This window comes from Hylobates moloch, unplaced genomic scaffold, assembly GCF_009828535.3.
Source record: "Hylobates moloch isolate HMO894 unplaced genomic scaffold, HMol_V3 SCAFFOLD_14, whole genome shotgun sequence".
In the NCBI taxonomy this organism is placed as follows: Eukaryota; Metazoa; Chordata; class Mammalia; order Primates; family Hylobatidae; genus Hylobates; species Hylobates moloch.
The window spans coordinates 20,607,297-20,622,888 of NW_026652289.1; the positions used below are offsets into that span (position 1 = coordinate 20,607,297).

General features: G+C 36.4%; 1 protein-coding gene and 1 pseudogene across 8 annotated transcripts in view; both read left to right on the forward strand.

Moving 5' to 3' along the window:
• The window catches only part of MRPL39 (mitochondrial ribosomal protein L39), a 227,299-nt gene that overhangs the window by 140,919 nt on the left and 70,788 nt on the right, over positions 1-15,592 (forward strand). The window lies entirely within an intron of this gene.
• LOC116482828 (small nucleolar RNA U13) lies at positions 646-738 on the forward strand (annotated as a pseudogene).

The window sequence follows — 15,592 nt, forward strand, 5'->3', positions numbered from 1 at the left end:
TCCAAAAGCTAAGTTTTTACTTCCTTTCTCCCTTGAAGTCCAATTGTTCTGTAATCTTTGATATGTTCAGAGCCCATAGAATCATGTTTGGTTCTCTAGCCAATGTTTGGACATAAAACCTTCAGATAAAGTTTCTGTAGTGGTAAAGGAAGAGGTGGAAGCTCTGAAACTGTGCAACATTTTCAAAAGGATGAGTCTGACTAATGAAATTTGGTGCATAATTTAAACAAAATTATGATATAATGGTGGGAGGGGATATTAGATATGTTTTTGTTAAGTAATAAAACTAATGATCTTTTTTTAATATAAGAGATATAAACATCTGAGGACAAGGAGAATATTTTTTGTCTTAATTTTTTGCTCCCAATAAAAAGCTATTTTATCATTTTTCCTAAAATATAAACAATCATTTTTGTTCTAATTGGATAAACAACTTTCTGGAAATTTATATAAAAGCACAGAAATATAAGCTTCACTTCTTAAAAATAACATTTTTGTTAGTTTATTATTACTAAGCTTATGATCATAATGGAAATGTCAAAGGATGCAGACTGACAGAAAAAAAACTACATTTTGGAGCATATGCTTTCAGACGCTTCACTGTAATACTATTTTGTTGTTGATTTGTTTTACTTTTATATGTTGATCCTTTTGTAGTTCATAAGTGTGATGCTTGTGTATTCCCATTCATGTGTGAGATGTACCTCACTCAAATGTTGGCACATTACCCATACGATGTGAAAAAAAAAAAAAACCTTTTACATGTTAATCAGTACCTATCTACAACATACTTTTAATTGACTTTACAGCACTTCATTATGTGGGTGTACCTTAACTTATCACTTTTGCTGAACATTTAGGTTGTTAGCAATTTTGCTGTTGTATCCTCTGCTGTAATGACAATTTTTATAGCCTTTTTTTTACATTTTCATATTTATTTTTATATAAGCTACATCTAACATTTCCTTAGTATGTTAACATAGAGTTACTGGGTCAAAGAGCACTACTAGAATTATTTCCTTAAAAAATAGATGTAGACCATGGAATACTATGCAGCCATAAAAAAGGATGAGTTCATCTCCTTTGCAGGGACATGGATGAAGCTGGAAACCATCATTCTCAGCAAACTAACACAGGAACAGAAAACCAAACACCACATGTTCTCACTCATAAGTGGGAGTTGAACAATGAGAACACATGTACACAGGGAGGGGAACATCACACAGTGGGGCCTGTCTTGGAGTGGGATGCTAGGGGACGGATAGCATTAGAAGAAATACCTAATGTAGATGATGGGTTGATGGGTGCGGCAAACCACCATGGCACGTGTATGTAACAAACATGCACGCTCTGCACATGTATCCTAGAACTTAAAGTATAATTAAAAAAAGTAATATGTCCATTAAACTGTGTGTGAGTTCCTTGGGGGCAGGATTACTGTCTTATTGATCTCTGTATTTTTAATCTGATTAAAAATACTTGATGTAAGATGGACACATTCTAATCACGTAATCCTTTAAAAGCAGATAACTTTCTCTAGCTGCAGGCAGAAGAGGTACAGTAGAAGGAGAAGTGAAGGAGATTCCAAGTGTAATAATGACTCAAAGCACACTAGCTTATCTGGAGATGGAGGAATTCAGGCCACCTTACGTCCCTGAGAGAGGCTCTTGGTTCACAGCCTACAAGGAAGCAAAGACCTCACCTCTGAAGCCCAAATACCTGGATTCTGACAGCCAACCTGAATGAGCTTGGAAGAAGATTCTCCCTCAGAGCCTCTGAATACTAGTCCAGCTTGCCAACAACTTGATTTCAGCCTATAAAACCCAGGCCAGAGAAAACAGCTGAGCTCACCAGACTTCTGAGCTACCGAACTGTGAGATAATAAATTTGATTGGTTTAAGTAGCCAAGTTTGTGGTAATTATAAGGTAGCAATAGGTCATAAATACATCATACTTTATATCAAAAGACCCAATTTGCTTAACAATGTTTAAAAACATTTATTCCTAACTCAGAAGGCAGGACAATGAGAAATTATTATATTCTAACATTTTACCTGTCACATTGGGAAATATATAAAAAGAAGTTGTGGTAGCAAAATTCATTGCTTCATGGTATTCACCATAATATTTCAAAAGAACAAGCTAACCATTTTTCTAAATGCTACAATCTGACAAAATCATAAATATAATCAGATCCTGGCTTGATTTAACCACATATAGTGAGAGTTGGATTTGAATGAAGGTACAGATACTCTAAAGTAGCTCAGATGATTTGTCATTATAATTTGTCATTATAATTTGTTGTTATTTACTTTCTCTGTCATTACAACCTCTGTTTAAAGAATCTGGTTTTTAAAATCTTGGTTTAGATAAGCAAAAATAATACCTAGAGTAGTTAAGCCTTCAGAAAAATGAAAGCATTCTTGAGCCCCTGGTGGGCATATAAATTGGTCCAAAGTTTTGGAGGAGTAATTGGTGATACATTTCAGAAGTCAGGATAATGTACTTGACTTTTGACCTAAAATTCCACACCTATTTTTTTTTGAGTAATGTGTTTTATTCTACTAATTTATTGAAGTTTCATATAATACAAATAAAAGAACAAAAGGATAATAATTTAACAAAGCAAAAAGAATACTAGTGCTTTCCTTTTATTTAATGGATGGAAAATAACTTTTGGGGCATTAAAATCTTGCCCGACTTACACAATCAACATTATGATTCACTGACGTCTTGCATTAATGATCTCACAACATAGAATTTCTTAATTTCATTCTCATGCTGATCTCAAGGGAAAGTTAAAAGTAAGGGAATGGACTCCTTGACTCAGCCCTGGCACATACTAATCTATTTTCTGTGTCTATATTTTACCTGTTCTGGATATTTCATGTGAATAGAATCATACAATATGTTGTTTAACTTAGCAAAATATTTTCAAGGTTCATCCATATTGTAGCAGGTATTAGTACTTCACTTCTTTCTGTCACCAAGTAAGTATCCATTGTGTGAATACACCACATTTTATTTATCCATTCATCAGTTGATGGACATTTGAAATTTTTCCACTTTTTTGCTATTATGAATAATGCTGGCATAAACATACAAATTTTTGAATATACGTATGGTTTTGTTTCTCTTGACATATTCCTGGGAGTAGAATTATTGGGTCCTATAGTAACTTATATGATTGACCTTTTGAAGAACTGCCAAACTATTTTTTAAACTGGTTGCACCCTTTTAAAATTCCTCCTGGAACATATCAGGGTAATCTATACATTTTTTAAGGTTACATTGTGTATCTATGCCATGGCTTTGTATATAATGGACAACTACTGAATATTGTTGAATGAACCACCGAATGATAACAATGAAAGTTAAATTCTAATATAAAATCTTCTTAAAAGTTAACATCCAACATACACAAAGTAAGTACTTAATACACTGAGTTCTACCAATACATGACAAGTGTGTTTTTCTGTAGTAAATCTGAAATATCAGTAATAGCTGCCTGTATTAGTTTGTTCTCCTGCTGCTATGAAGAAATACCTGAGATTGGGTAATTTATAAAGGAAAGAGGTTTAGTTGACTCACAGTTTAGCATGTCTGGGGAGGCCTCAGGAAACTTACAATCATGGCAGAAGGGGAAGCAAACACATCCTTCTTCACATAGTGGCAGGAGAAAGACATGCAGAGTGAATGGGGGAAAAGCTCCTTATAAAACCATCAGAGCTCATGAGAACTCACTCACTATCATGAGAACAGCACAGGGGAACCGCCTCAATCATCTAATCACCTCCCATGAGGTCCCTCTCACAACCCATGGGGATTACAAGTTGGATTACAATTCAAGATGATATTTCGAGTGGGGACACAGCTAAACCATATTACTGCCTGTCTTTGTTTGAGCTGCTGTAACAAAATACCCTATACTGGGTAACTTAGAACATGTAGGCAAACCCAAACAAAAACTATCTGTGTAAAATAATAAAAATACTGTCTAATTAGTGGAGTTTCCTGTGCGACCAGTCATTTTGTTTGGTATTTTGATCTTTCTCCTCAGGCAGCTGGTGTACTTTATGTGCCTGGTGATCATTGGTTGGCCACTCATATTTAAGAGAAGAGGACTGGCTTACTAGTGCAGCTTCCCCTTCCTGGTGCAGTGGTGATGTGATGGCAAGCTCTCTCTGTGTGTGGCAGATTTGAGTGGGAAGTGGCATTCTTCACTTCAGGATGAAAAGGAGTAGGCTGCTAGACTGTGGGTCTCAAAATTCCAGATGAGGAGAGATTTACTGTGGGCATCAATATTCACCTTCAAAACATTCGCTTACCTAGACATTCAGTTTATAAAGAAAAGCCGTTTGTTTTATTTTTTACCCAGGAGACAAAAACACATGACTCTGAATGGGGTGGAAGAAGCTGATGAAGGTTGCCAGGTGGGTTAGTATTCTTTCTAGAACACCTGTACTGTAATCAGTGTACATTTTTCTTGCTTCTTATGAAACTAAAACTGAATTTCCATAGGGATAATGGTCATTTAATTGTCTTCTAAACAGGCATATTTTGAGATAAGTGGGGGCTTCTATTAATTATTCTAGGAAAATAAGTTAAAGACTGCCCTAGAAAATCATGATACAAGATGTTTCATCTATATGATTGGCTTTTAGCTTTGCAGATACTTAGCAGTTTACTGCAGTAACTTTTCCTGCTTGTTTTATCAACCCACTTCCATTTATTTTTGATCTTTCAGAAATATGTTGACATTTCTTATTTGTTGGTAAAGTATGCACACACACCTCCATTTCTCTGCCACGTTATCTTTTTTATATGACTGTTCTATTTTATACTTGCATCCTTTTTTTAATCAGCAGGGTTTTGTGAGGTATTGGAGACAAATATGTGTGCAAAATTGCATCTAGAATTGATAGAATTTTAAATAAAATTAGTTCAACTTTGGCATTTGTGGATTTAATTGATGCCACCAGTGAGGCTGTATTAATTATGATTTATGTTAAAATTAAGGTCTGACAAAAGTGAATATTTATTAAGTATACAGTGTTGATAGTTAGAATTAGAGCCAGAATATATGCCCTCTAGGTGGAGAAAAAGACTTTAAGCCAGGATTAAAGCACTTGTATAGCATTTGTATAATAAAGAATTTTGCTAATATAACCAAATTGGGCATGAGATCAGTACCAAATAATGAACAGTTCGAGTTGAAAAACATTAAAAAAAATGCAAACTTTAAGCTTTTACATGTGCACTCCATTGCTCTCTGAGATCATTTGGATAGCAGAGGAAAGGACATTTCAGGCAGAGGGTGTATGAAGTGCAATACTCTGAGCAAGGAACTTGCCTGCTTTGTTCAAAGAACAGTGATGAGTGATGAGCCCAGTTTAGTTACGGTGAAATGAATAAGGGAGGAGGGAGGAGGAGATGTAGTCAGAGAAGTAGTGGGGCCAGCGCATGTAGGTCCTGGTATACCATGGTAAGGACTCTTAGTTTTTATTCTGAGTGAGATGGAAAGCCATTGAAAGGTTGTGAATAGACGAGTAAGATTATGTTTTCATGGAATCTCTATGTCTGTTCTTTGGAGAATATGCTGAAACTGGACAAACTTATTATAAAACAGTAGGTTAGGTAGGAGGTAGTTGCAATAATACAGGCAAAAATTATTGTGTTGTGCACCAAGTTGATGTTTTGTGATAAACAGCCAAATTCTGGATCTATTTTGAAGACAGAGAAGGTAGGGTGCATTGACAAATTTTGTGTAGATAAGGAAAGACATACAGAATGGTGCCCAGATTTACGTGTCTTAGTTAGATATGAGCTGTATGAGGACAGGAGTCATACATGCTTGCTCAGTATTTTATCCTTTTCTAGTATCTAGTTCACAGACAGCAATAAGAAGTCCTGAATGAATTAATAAAATATTCATGTAGGACACTGTATCAGAATTTGTATATAAAGCAGAGATCCCTCTTTTCTAGGCTACCAAATTCTTGATCTTTCTGAAAGTCCTTTTTCTCAGGCACAGGGATGGAAGATGTATGGATTCTTCCTTTTCGGATCCAGGTGCTTCTTCCAAATGTCCTCCTGTCAGTCTCACTCTGGTGGCTCTCACCCTGCAGGGCAGTGGTTGGTTATTCTTTATCTTTCTAGATTATGCAGAGAAAGGTGTTGTGTAGACCAGCTTCCTCTGTTTCCACCAAGATTCAGACTACTCAAACTGCATGTTCATTCTCAGAGAGAAAGAGGGGCCATATCCCATTTTCTCAAGATCCAATGCACTCACTCATTTGTTTTTTGAAAGAGTCTTTGTATTTTGAAAGAGTGACCTCTGACCTCTCAAGGAAACTTTCACAACATGAGTCTTCAGAGCCCTCAATTTGGCACTACCTGTAGCACAGAGCACCCTAATCAAGGGCCTAATGAGTCATTTTAATCCTGTTACTCTGGTAATTTTCTATTATGGGTATAACACAGTTATTTCCTTAGTAGTGCCTAGAAACAGTGTATGTTGACCTAGTTACAAACGTTCTTTACATAGTACAATACTACACAGTGTGGAAAAATCTATTTGAACATATTTTAGAGTAAAATGATATAATAAAGAATAAAACCCAAAATTCTACTTTCAAAGTTTTGGCCACAGGGAAAGGTGATGAATCCAATTAATAAGGCTCATGATTATCAATAAAAAAGTATATAAAGGATAACAGAATAAAGTTTTGAGTTTTAGTTTTCAAAAGTTCATTTATCCCTGTGACAATTTTTTAAAGTTGTTGGAGAGATGGTGCTGACAAGTATGTCAGAATGCCCTAGAAATTAAGGGTATCACTTTAGCAACTGAGAGAGGTAATTCTGAATTTCGAACAGAAAAAAAAAAGAAAAAGAGAAAAGAAGAGAAAAAGTTGTTACCTTCAGAAGAACCAAGCCATTGCAAATATGTCCCTGTTAAGTTGATCGGATTGCTGTGAAAATGTCAAGCATCTCTGTGCTAATTGCTTAGAACATCCTTCTATTTACTACTTAAAAAATGAGTAAAATGTGAAAAGGTGCCTTTGATCTAGATTTCTGAATCTGCACTGGTGTGTTCATTTTAGGCATCATAATGGTAAATATGTAAAGCAGGTTTCAAATTTTTCAGTTAATCCCTCTATAAAGGCAACCTTCATTCAAGGAATCTATAGTGAGGGTGAGGTTATCATAGACTTTTCTTGCTAATTTTGGGTTGCAAATTTCTAACCAACTTTCTATAAAAAATGTAATATGAGACAAATATGAGAAATAAATGACATTTCTTTTTCTTGGTGGGATCCTGTGCTTCATAAGAAACACTGGATGAGTTTCCGTATTCCAGTTTAGAAAAATTGACTGCCTTCTCTTTGTGTGCCCACATCGCCTCTCTTCAGGTGCACATGCCTGGAGAGAAGGAGAGAGGTCTCTCTCTCTCTTCCTCTTCATATAAGCCACTGTACTATCAGATTAGGGCCCCAACCTTATGACCTTGTTTAACCTTAATTACCTCCTAAAGACCCTATCTCCAGATACAGTCACATAAGGCATTAGGGCTTCAACACATGAACTTTGGGCTTCAACATATGAATTCAACGTATGAATTGGAACACAATACAGTCCGTTGCACTGATCTGTGAACAGATCTGTGTCAGTATTTCCAGTGGTTTATTATGCTGATGGTCTTTCATTTTCTGCAATCAACATTTACAGAACTGTACTGACTCTTTGCTAGACTCGGGGCATATACTCTGTATCTGATACTATGCTAGATTTGAGGCATTATAAAAATATATAAAAGGGTCTCCTGATTTTAAGCTTATAATCTGACAGTCCAGATTGTATATATATATATCCACAAATGTCATTAATAATTCTGAAATAAGTAGAATCAAATAGGCTAAAAGTAAGATTATAGTTAATACACTTTTAAAACCCACTCTGATATCAATACCCCTGTTAGACCTTTGCAAGGCTATCTTGTGGTTAATTTCTTAAATTAGGCGGTAAAAGTTCAGGAGATACCCTGAGTATATAAGCATTGAGGCTAGCCCTGTCCTGCCAGTTTCCTTGGTATTATTGTGACTGTTAGGTTTTAAAGCTGTTTCTATGTGCGTTTGCCCTTTTATTAATTTTAGTCAGTGGACCCACCTTTTCCTTTCTACACTGGTGTGTCGATGGCCTTTCCTTGTAATAACAGTTGACATAATCCTGTTGAACTGAAAGAAAACACTACTAAGGAAAACACTGGATCCTTCCAACTTTCTTAGACCTCTGTATGGTGGAATGTAGGTTTTGAGCCAGGGTCAAGCAGAGAAAGAGATACCAGTGTACAACCAAATATTTCAGGCTCTTGGGCACTGTTTGCTTTGTTTGGGACTGACATCATTACCCTTACTCTATTCTCATACTGAATTGGAATTACAATATATTTTTTTTAACCTGTCTGACTGGCAAATGTTCAAACCAGCAATAACAACCAATGCTGGCAAATAGTCAAGGATATAAGCATTCCCTCACTTTTATGAGAGAAGGGTGAATTCCTCAATTTGTTTTGGAAAATAAATCTAGCAGCAACTATTTGAATTAAAACATCTATACGTTACACAGGAATTCAAATTATTGAATTCTTACATATTAAAATCACACTTGATATAGAACATGTATAGACATAATACTATTTGTATCATTGTAGTAACAATAAATCATAAGCTGTCTGAATGTCCGTCAATGGGTAATGGATTAAATCATGGCACTTGTGCATGTTCTTGCACACACACACGCAATGGAAAGTGATGCAGCTCTTAAAGAGAATCATATTTAGTTGTATTGGGACACATAAATGTCCCAAATGGGAGGGATGTTCACAATACACAGTGAGATTTAGAAAAGCAAAATCAGAGTGAAACGAATAATACCAATAAATTAAAAAAATCAAAATCTAAAAACATGGGGCCAGGCACGGTGGCTCACACCTGTAATCCCAGCACTTTGGGAGGCTGAAGCAAGTGGATCACTTGAGGTCAGGAGTTTGAGAACACCCTGGCCAACATGGTGAAAACCCATCTCTACTAAAAATATGACAATTAACTGGGTGTGGTGGCGCATGCCTGTAGTCCCAGCTACTCGGGAGGCAGAGGTTGCAGTGAGCAGAGCTCGTGCCACTTGCACCCCAGTATGGGAGACAGAGTGAGACTCCGTCTCAAAACAAAAAACAAATAAACAAACAAAAAACACCTAAAAACAGCTTATGTGCTGACCAAAGAGAAAATGGGGTCAAGTACATACCCAGTTCTTCACATATGTAAATTAACGGAGGTATGGGAGGATTTTTGACTTTACACTCATTTGTATATTCACTTATTATATCAGAAATGGAAAGGCACAGAGAAGAAAAGAAGAGGAACACCATCCTGTTGATGGATGCTGGGTGAGAGAAGGGCTGGACACCAATATGACAGCCAGATTCACTCCACTCCCCTAAACACAAATGAGTGGCTGTCTCTGATTTTTTGAGCACAGAGATTTGGAGGAGGATGGTGACTGAGGAGGAAGAAAACATGGCTGGAACAGCCAAGTCACCTGCAGTTATTGACAGGGCCCTCCCCTGTACAGTTGTCTTTTATATTGGCAGGGCACCTCTCTCCCTAATTATGTTCAGGGGAAGTTCTGCCCATACTTGTGCCAAGTTCCCAAGGTGGGGAGGATGAGGGCAGTAAAGGGATATTGTTGAAAGAGGGTGCATCTACTCCAGGTATAAACAGAAACTTTCAGGTGAGCCAAGAAATTCACCAGATGTCCAGGCTTCCCTTTCTTCCTCTACCCACAGAACCAAGCACCAATTTGCGTGTGGGGGTGTCACTGTCCAAAGATTTGCTAGGAGAAGAATATGGTAAGATAATATTTGAGGTTATTAATCTATGCTTTTTATTCTCTCTATACACATTTTTCTCTGCCTGTTCCTCCTCATTCAGGAAGGTAACTGGCCCTGGGAACTGTAAGATAGGTAATGTTTCTGGCTGTTAATTTTCAGTTCCTTAAATCTGAAGAAGTCAGGCAACATTTCCAGGACAGGAAACATTAAGGACGATTTGTGGGCCTAGGTGATGTCTTGGCCAGAAACAGGATGGAAGGTGAACTTTCCAAGGTAGGAAGAGATCCCCATGGGAATAGGGGAGTGTAGGAAGGAGGAGAGAGGAATGTCAGTGGGAGCAAGTAGATAGGGTCAGTGCCCTACTTCCAACTACATGAAGAAAGGGATGGAAAGATCCTAAAGAGAAAGTGGATGCTTAGTGTTGAGGCAGATGAAACTAAGAGGAGCCATTCTCCCAATGGCAGACATTTTGGAATTACAAAAAAAAAAAAAAAAAAGAAAGTGCTGCAGGGAGCATTCTTGTGTCCCTGTGCAAAAGTGTTTCTGGATTTTATGCTTCAGAAGTTGACTTGCTGAGTCCTGAATTTCCAACTTTACTAGATAGTGCAAAAATGTTTTCCAAATCATACCAGTGTACTCTTTCAACCTCTTATATTTTTCTTTGCAAATGTATGCTACACTGCCTTAGTGAAATGTCAGTGTTCATTAATTATCAGTCATTAAGAATTTGTAAGTTTCCTGTCTCCCCTACTTCCTTACCATTACTTGTCATTGTCAGACTTTTGAAAATTTTCCAATCTGATGGACATGAAAGAGTATCTTGTCTTAATTTGCATATTTCTATTACCAGCAAGTGACAGCTTTTTTCCACATATCTTTGTTGGCCATATAGAGCTTCTGTTCTGTGAACTGAAGGTTTATATTTATCTATCTACTGGGCTTTTTGTAGCTTCCCCATTTATAGGATTTTTAAAATATTCTAGACTGCAACTATTTTTCAAATGTCTTGTAAATATCTTCTGTCACTTGCTTGCCTTCTAACTTGATTTATAGTATTGAATATATAGAAATTTAAAATGATAATGTCATTGAATTTATTCTTTTTTATGTTGTACTTAATGGTTTGCTCTGTTATTTCTTTATTTCAATAGACTCAATTTTTTAAGAGCAGTTTTAGGCTCATAGTAAAATAGAGTAGAAGATACATAGATTTCCCTTATACCTACTTCCACCCCTGCATAGGCATAATTTCCTTCATTTTCAATATCCCGCACCAGAATGGTACATTTGTTACAACTGATATACCTTTTTGTATTTTGATAAATCTTTTCTAACTTTAATGTTATGAGAGAGCCTCCTACATTTTCTCCTAAAATTTTTAAGGGTTACTTTTGTCTTTAATCCATGTGGACTTCTTCTTGGTATATAGAATGAGGAGAAACTTGATTTTCTGATACATTTTAAAATCTACTTCTAAATTACATGGGGCCAGACCATCCTACTGGCAGATTCACCTGTGTCCCCACTGAAAGATTCAGGAACACAAAGCAGTTCATAGCAGGTGTTAGGACAGGAGATTGTGGTCTATCACTGGACTCTTGGATAGGTCTCAGAAACCAAAGAACATGCCAGGGTATTACCAAGATTAGTGAGTGGCATGACTTTTCCATGTCAGGGATGTTGGCTGATTAGGCAACAGGGACATTCAGATTGAAAAGAGGTATAGCTGGCCTGTCCTTACAACTGGATATTAGGATCTGTCAAAACAACTGACAAAGCAGCCATCATAGGAGCAAATATGGCAGAACTAACACAGCCAAAGTGTTTTCCAAGCCAGTGTATGCAACCTAGAAGAGAATATTTCCTGGGAAAGGTTTCATCCCTGTAAGATCATTAATTTATGCCATGTATACCGTAACATTTTTAAGTTCTTAAAAAATTTTAATGTAGTGGAATGTAGTAGAGAGAGGGAAAAATCGTTTTTAATTGTTTGGTTGGAAAAATGGGATTTATATGTATTTCCCCCCCAAAAAAAATAATACAATAAAAATAATAAATTTTAATAATTTTTTTTTTTTGGAGACATAATCTCACCCCGTCACCCAGGCTAAAGTGCAGTGGCGTGATCTCAGAGCTGGGATTACAGTCGCAAGCCAACATGTCTGGGTAATTTTTGTATTTTTAGTAGAGATGGAGTTTCACCATGTTGGCCAGGCTGGTCTCGAATTCCTGGCCTCAAGTGATTTGCCTGCCTCGACCACCCAAAGTGTTGGGATTACAGCATGAGCCACTGTGTCCGGCCCAATTTTAATAATTTGAGCAGGGCTCACAGTTTTTCCTGTAAAAATTCTTCCTTATAAGTAAAACAACTACATGGGATTTCATGGCTATTTTAGTATTTATATAACTCTTTAAGGAAAATAAAACTTTAGTTATATATATAAAACCTTGAGCTATATAAATAACTTTGAGTTATATGCAGTTATAATGGCATTATGTGCTCTAAAGTAAAATCTCAATGTCCTTTGTCTCACTGATCATAATTAAAAAGTATAACCAGAATCCAGTTTGTAATTTCCAAGATGACTGTCACTGTAAGTATTTGAAACATAGTTGATCTTTGTAAAAAACTTTTTTTAATGAAAATAATTAGCTGGGAATATCCCACATGTATTCTAAATCCCCCAGTTGGTTTAGGTAATTTTTCTTATTCTTCCACAACACATGGTATTCTTTCTATGAATGACATCAGTTTGGAAATACCCCATGGTTTTCTGAGTTATAAATGGGTATCTCAGTATGAACTCCTGATTATATTATGATTCATACTTTCACTTCTGTTTTTTCATACTATCATTTTGAAAAAGTGAAAATGAAACTATGTCTCACTGGCCAAGAGTTCACAAGGGAGATACAAAAGCAAAGTTTAATGGAATGATTTTTAAAATATTGGAGGATTGTGGTCTGAGAATATTGTAAAAACCATTTCTTAAGGAAAAGCAATGTAGTTGGGATCAAAACAAAAAAATGCTCTTTGAGAGTTTCTCTGGAACTTTAGAGTGTCTACTGTCAGAGTTTTGCTTCACGTAAGAGCATTGATGAAGTAATAATTATTATACTTACAATTATTCAATTATTAAGTATTGATTTCTTCTGGCATTTATTTATTTATTTATTATTCATGACTCTTTTAAAATTGTTTTTCTTGGTGGAACTAGGTTATGAACCCTAGCATTTTAATTCTAGAATTTGTTCTCTTGAGTATTACACCGTAGTAGCAATTTGATGGTAACACTAAAGAAAGAAAGAAAGAAGAAAAGAAAGGAAGGAAAGTGTGGAAAGTCCCAGAATGACTGCAGGTCTGAGAGCATTTATTCAAACTGCAAATTTTCTTAGGGCAGGGGTCATGCTTGCTCTGGCTGTGTTCCCTGCACCTCAGTTCCTGGCACATAGCAACGCCTGACAAATATGTGTTGAATAAATGAGTACAGTAGCTTAAAAGCAAATTTTTGTACTTCATGGTTTTCTGTAGAAAGCCACAAGAAAAAAATTTCATCTGAGGTCTCAGCATTCTAGTAACTGTGAAGTATTAAGACTTGTGTGAGTTCCCCTTATGAGAGCCTTAAAGTATTAGTATCATGAGGTATGAGGTCTAAGGCTAGATGCCTAAATGGCCGTCTCATTTTTTATTAAGCTGGACTTGTAGCATGGGAACTTTGCCAGGGATTATAAGACCTTTATAAAGATTAATGTGATTTTAAAAATCGTTAGCTTAGGCCAGGTGAGTTGGTTCACGCCGTAATCCCAGCACTTTGGGAGGCTGAGGTGGGCAGATCCCTTGAGTCCAGGAGTTTGAGACAAGCTTGGGTAACATGGCGAAACCCCATCTCTGCAAAAAATACAAAAATTAGCTGGGTGTAATGGTGCATGCCTGTAGTCTCAGGTACTTGGGAGGCTGAGAGGTGAGAGGATTGCCTGGGCCCGGGAGGTGGAGGCTGCAGTGAGCTGTGATTGCACCACTGCACTATGGTCTGGGTGGCATATAGCAAGGCCTTGTCTCAAAAAAAAGTTAAAAAAGACTTATTAAGAGTAAATTTACCTCCTTGGGCTGCTTGTCACCAAATGGTCATTCTTAACAAATAATTGTGTCTTGTGGGTCAATACGTGTTTTTAAATTTTATTTTATGTATTTATGTTTTGAGGGTGTCACTACTGTTACTCAGGTTGGAGTGCAGTGACACATTCATAGCTCACTGCAGCCTCAACCTCCCTGGGCTCAGATGCTCCTCCCCACTCAGCCTCCTGAGTTGTACAGGCATGTGCCACCATGCCGGGCTGATTTTTCTTTTCTTTCTTTCTTTTTTTTTTTTGTAGAGAGAGCGTTTGGCTATGTTGCTCGAACTTGGTCTCGAACTCCTGAGCTCAAGCATTCCACCCTGCCTCATCCTCCAAAGTGCAGAGATTACAGGGGTGAGCCACCATGCCTGGTAATATGTGTTTTTTAAATGAACAAATTAATTCTTCACCTTCAAATCTCCTCTTCCCAGACCAGTTTTTTTCTCTACCAACCTTGCTTTGATGATTATATTTCAAATATACCAACTCCTTTAGGTTAAGGCATTGAAGAATGGTTTGTCTAAGAGAGGATATCACCTGTTTTAACTTTCATTAACATTTTAAGATGGAATAGTCCAACAAACCAATGAAGCAGTTATTCCTTGCATTTCTAAGAACAGAAGAGGTGTATGAGTATTTAAGTGTTGAGGAATAAAAAGAATGTCTGCATATCTGCAGTAGCCAATATGAAATGTGAAGAATGTTTAGTAGAGAATAGAAAAGTTACTTCTTCCAAGAATGGTCAAGAGGGCTTCAAAACATCACTTAAAAATGTTATAATATTCCAATGTCAGTTATACCAGTAACCTGATCTGAAAATGATGTTGAGAATATGCTGAGAATAATAATGATATTAATAAAAATGCTTACTATTTTGAGTAATGACATTTTGTGATCACTTATTAATCAGCAATTGATTACCAGAACAGAATTGTTGTAAGAATTAAACGGATATTAATGAAAAGAAAGTCAAACAGTGAGATTTTCTTTGAAAGCTTTTGGAAATTGAGTGCAGCAAGATGGGTCATCTTAATGAGATAAAATAGTTTATGGGCCTGTAAGATTTGACTTGCAACTTGTTAAATATTTGTGAAACAAATAATGTGTTATACAGATAGGGAGTTGGTTCACCTGGCATATGAAAAAATAAAACAAAGAATCTATGAGGTACATTATGGCAGAAAAATCTAGCAAAATTGGGTTCCAAGTTTTTTCCTGTCTGATGATTGTTGAAATTGCAGCATCAGCGATTCTTCGCTTGGTGTTATTGAGCATCTTGTTTAAATCAACCTTCCACTTACTCTAGATTCAAGTCAAGCAATCAACATTAGGTTGGTACAAAAGTATTGCAGTTTTTGCCATTACTTTGAAAGGCAAAAGACGCAATTACTTGCAATTACTTTTGCCCTAACCTAATATTTCAATTCTAATTTGACTTCCGATATAATTTTACAAGAAAGGGATGCTTTAGCTAGAGATCCCCCTTGGCAATTGTATTTCTTGTTGTAATGAATAAGATGGCTTTTTGTTTATTTGTACAGAAGTCTCTTGAATCGAGTTTCCATGAATTATAATTCCCAAGTTTGA